Raw genomic sequence first — 4617 nt, forward strand, 5'->3', positions numbered from 1 at the left:
CCATTAAATCCAAAACCCCCCGAAATCCAAAATCCTTGAAATCCAAAGTCTAAAAAAAAAAAAAAATCCTAAGGACACGTGTGAAAATTCTATTTGAAGCAATTTGTTCCCGAATGCCGCCTAGATGATGGGCTATTTAGGAAATTTTACTTCGTGAAGTCTTTTCACACGATTTCTTAATTCGTATTAATAATAAGATTAATAAATAAAAAGTATAATAAAATCGGGATCTTAAATATAAACAGTCGCACATAAGCTCTGCCTAGATGTTGGAGAGTCGGGGTGGTCTCATTATATTTAAGAATCCAACTCTTAAATTGCATTTCATTTTATATGACATTCATTAGCATGATATACGTTAGCATGTTGTCATCAATAATTGATTGCATTACTCTCTCTTTAATTTACTGATAAAATATTTTTTTAATAAAAGAATAATACTAAAAAAAAAATCTTTTTGTGATATTATAAAATAAAAAATAACATTCTGAGAGAAATAATTCTTGGTACTCTGCCTAGATGTTGGAGAGTCACTAACAATTATTTCCTATAAAGATTGTTATTTTATTTTAATGATTATTGTGTTAAATCTTAGGCAAAAAGAGTTATTTTAAATTCTGCCTAGACGATGGAGAATTTTAAGATAATTCTTTAACTTAAAGATTTTCTCAATATTTCTAAATAAATATTTTAGCAAATTTTTTTTAGCGAATGGAATTAGTGTTAAATTTCAAATTAAAACCATTTTTATCCGACACCGAAAATAGCGCATAGTTGAATGGTACCAATTTATGGGCGTTGTGGGGGTGCTAATCCTTCCCCACGCGTAACCGACTCCCGGACTCAACCTGATTTTTCGTAGACCGAAATATATCTTTTTGATAAACTTTAAACCCGTTTTTATAGTTTTATTAAAAAGATAAACTTTTGGGTGGCCAATCACACCCTAATAAAGATTGGTGGCGACTCCCCTTTTTTTAAAACAAAAACTTATTTTTACGTCTGGCGGTCCCAAAATCGTTACGACAGCTTGGCGACTCCACTGGGGACTTATTTGAGAGTCAGGCCAAAATTTTAATTATGCGCTATTGACAACGGTTGGATTTAATTGATTTTATTTGATATTTAATTTAATTTCTTTTATTTTATTTTTCTGAAAACAGTCATGTTAATAAATGAAATAAATTATGTGCTAGTTATTACTTCATTTTGATTTTGTTTTTGATTTATTCATGTTGTTTTGATTAATACATTACCTTGCACACACTTTGCATATTCACTCGCATACATGAGCTCTATACCCGGGCTCCATCCTTTTAGGAGGAAGTGAAGTAGCTATGCTCTCGTGAGGTGATAACCTCCGCATTTGCTAGCGAAACACTTCCACTCAGATTGAACCCGTTCCGTTAGTAGCCTGTAATGGGTGAGGATCGGGGAGCCTTACTAATCTATAATGGACGATGATGTGAGGAATAGTCTGGGAACCTTTAGACATGTAAATCTTAACCCGACATATAGTGAACCCTGAAGTCCAACTTTAGGATAGAGCCATACTGTCCCTTTTACGAGAAAATCATCTAAATTAGGACACTACGTATATTCTGATATGCTTGTTCATTCATTTACTCAGTTTTATTTATTTGTTTTATTTACATTCTTGATTTGTTTTATTGTTTTCAATTTTGTTGCATGCATCATATAGGTACCATATTTTTAGAGGGTATTGTTTTGGACCAATCTTCAACAAAAAAAAAAACTTTCAAAAAAACCTAAAGGATGTCGTTTGTGTGTAAGAGCTACTTAGAGGTCAAGAGCCATTCAGAAGGTACTCAAGGGAAAGAAGGAGATTGCTTAATAGATGGTCATATATCGGTGCTACCACAGTCAGTGCATATGGATCTCAATCAGAATAATATATCAGAATTGGAAGCCATTTGGAAACAATGGAGAATAGAGAAAAAAGAATCTTTTTCCAAGAAATACGGGGATGTGGCACTGCTTATGTCTATGAAAGTTGATGAATAGCTAATGAGAGCTGCAATACAGTTCTAGGATCCATCTTATCGATGCTTTGTATTCAACCAAGAAGACTTGGCTCCCACGATCGAAGAATATTCTTCTTTACTTCGGATAGAGTCTACCAATCAAGACAAGATCTATTGGAAAGAGCATAAGACCACTAGATATAGAAAAAAATTAGCCAAGATCATGCAAGTGGAGGTTGAAGAGATAGACAAGCACAAGAAAGAAAAAAATAGGGTTGACATCATTCCATCAGCTTTTCTGCTCGAGTACATAAGAAAGTATATTGATACCGATCAGGGGTCGGATGTGTTTGCTTTGGCCATCTATGGATTGATGATATTCCCTAAGGTTTTAGGACATATAGAAACATCAGTGGTTGATTTCTTTGAGCAATTAGATAAAGGTATAAACCCTTCACCAACTATTTTGGGAGAAACTATTAGATCACTTAATTTTTGTCGAAGAAAGGGTGAAGGACGATTTATGGGGTGTACTCAGTTACTGTTTGTCTGGCTTAGAAGCCATTTTTGGGGAAAAGAGAAGACATCATTTCGACCATTCTCCGTGCATTTCAGTCCTATCAAGGAGTTTATGACTAAAGAATGGAGAAAAGATTGGACAAAAGGTCAGTGGTTGGCATTCTTTTTAAAGCTCACTAACGAAGATGTAACATGGAGGGCACCATGGATGCTTTCGATGGCTATCTTATATAGTTGTGGAGACGAGTCATGGGTACCTCTGTTAGGAATATAAGGGGTAGTGAGTTACGCGCCCCTTATGGTTCAAAGACAATATGATTCACGACAGTTCATCCCTATGACTCATAGGCTGGGTTCACTCGAGTTTGATTATGGAACACCCGGTTATATGAAAAGGGTTCATGAAATCATCAAAGTATAGAAACAGGTCAACCGAATGAGCCCAGCTAGACTCACAGATAATGTTGCTGAAGGTTACCTTGCATGGAGGATGAAAAGAGTTAACAAAATTAGGCCTCTACCAGCTGATGTTTCAGAGAAGTTGTCGGCTCCTGTTTCAGTATCGGTATTGTCGACTCTTGAGATCGCTCAACGAGAGTTTGAGATTGAAAAGAAAAGGTTAGAGAAAGAAAAGATGGCTATGATAGATCAGGTTAACCAACTAAGATATGATTTGATGATGAAAAATGATGCAGTACAGAAGTTGACTAAAGAATGAAAAGTATTGAAAGAGGATCTGCAAGATCTGCATCAAGAAAATAAAAAATTAAGGTTGGATAGTAGACCTTTGAAGGGATCCAAGAAGGATGTGGAAGAACTATGGGACATGGTGGAATATTAGAAGAACAGAGCTCGAGAGAACAAAGAAATGATCTTAATGAGGGAACAAAGCAAGAACTCTGATTTGCAAAGCAAGAAAAAAGCCTTAGAGCATGAATTAATGAGTTTGGAGCTTCAACTGACAAGCAATCAAAGGCACATAAATGAGATTTTGACTGAGTGGCAAGATAGAGAAGATTATTGGGCTCACACTTGTAATATGGAGGTAGATGCTCGAGAGATGTGGAGAGCAAAAAGTTTAGGGAGGTAACAATACATCGAACACCTGACTGCTCAAATCTATAAAGCTGTTCGAAAAGCAGGCAACATGGTTGAAAAGACTAAAGCACTGGAACGAGAGATTGTACCAACCCAAGGCCACAGTCAAAGATTATTACACTTTTTGCATGAAGCTAGGGAGCAATATCTTCAAATCAAATGTTTTTACGGCTTTAATGCGAGAATGATTGGATGATGTGTAAAGACTCTCATGGTTAATGAAAGTTTATTTTTGTTTCAATCGATCCAAGACAATACCCTAATTTGCATTTCATTCATTTCATGCATGCATTTTCATACTAACAATAATATCAACGACATTATATCATGCGATCTAATTCGTGGTTAATAAACTAAGGTTCAAGGATAACAAAGCCAAGGAACCACAACCCGTCAATTTCGCATAGATATAATACTCATTCCCAGACTCGAGCCATGGAAGAAGAGAATACAGCTAGGTTTGAAAGGGTCAAAAGGGTACAGAAATAGATACAAGAAAGAGTGATGAAAATACAACAAAGAATTGAAGCACAAATGGCTGAATTAAGACAATTGTTGATTGGATCAATGAAAGGAAAAATAGTCGCTGGTGTATCAAGGATAGGAGATGAGGTTAATGTGGAAGAGCCATTATACCCTCCTGGATTCACTCCACCTCAAGTTCAGGTTCAAGTTCCTCAGGGTATACACATACAACCACCAAGTGCGCAGCCATACCCCTATGTCAATCATTCTGCAAATCAGTAGCCGACCCACTTGAATGCCAATTCGGGACCCATCCCAGTCGATCCCATCATGGTACCAAATCTTGACGACCCTGTTGAGCAAGAGAAGTCTCACGAAATGTCAGAACCTATTATAAATTTAAAAATTCAAGACAAGTATGACCAGTTTGAAGAGAGGCTTAAAGCGGTTGAAGGTAATGACACTTATGGGGTTATTGACGCCAACGAGCTTAGCCTAGTGCCTGACTTGTTTATCCCACCAAAATTTAAGACTCCAGATTTTGAGAAAT

Source organism: Durio zibethinus, chromosome 19 (assembly GCF_047325235.1).
Source record: "Durio zibethinus cultivar Kanyao isolate XHJ-2024 chromosome 19, ASM4732523v1, whole genome shotgun sequence".
Classification (NCBI taxonomy): Eukaryota; Viridiplantae; Streptophyta; class Magnoliopsida; order Malvales; family Malvaceae; genus Durio; species Durio zibethinus.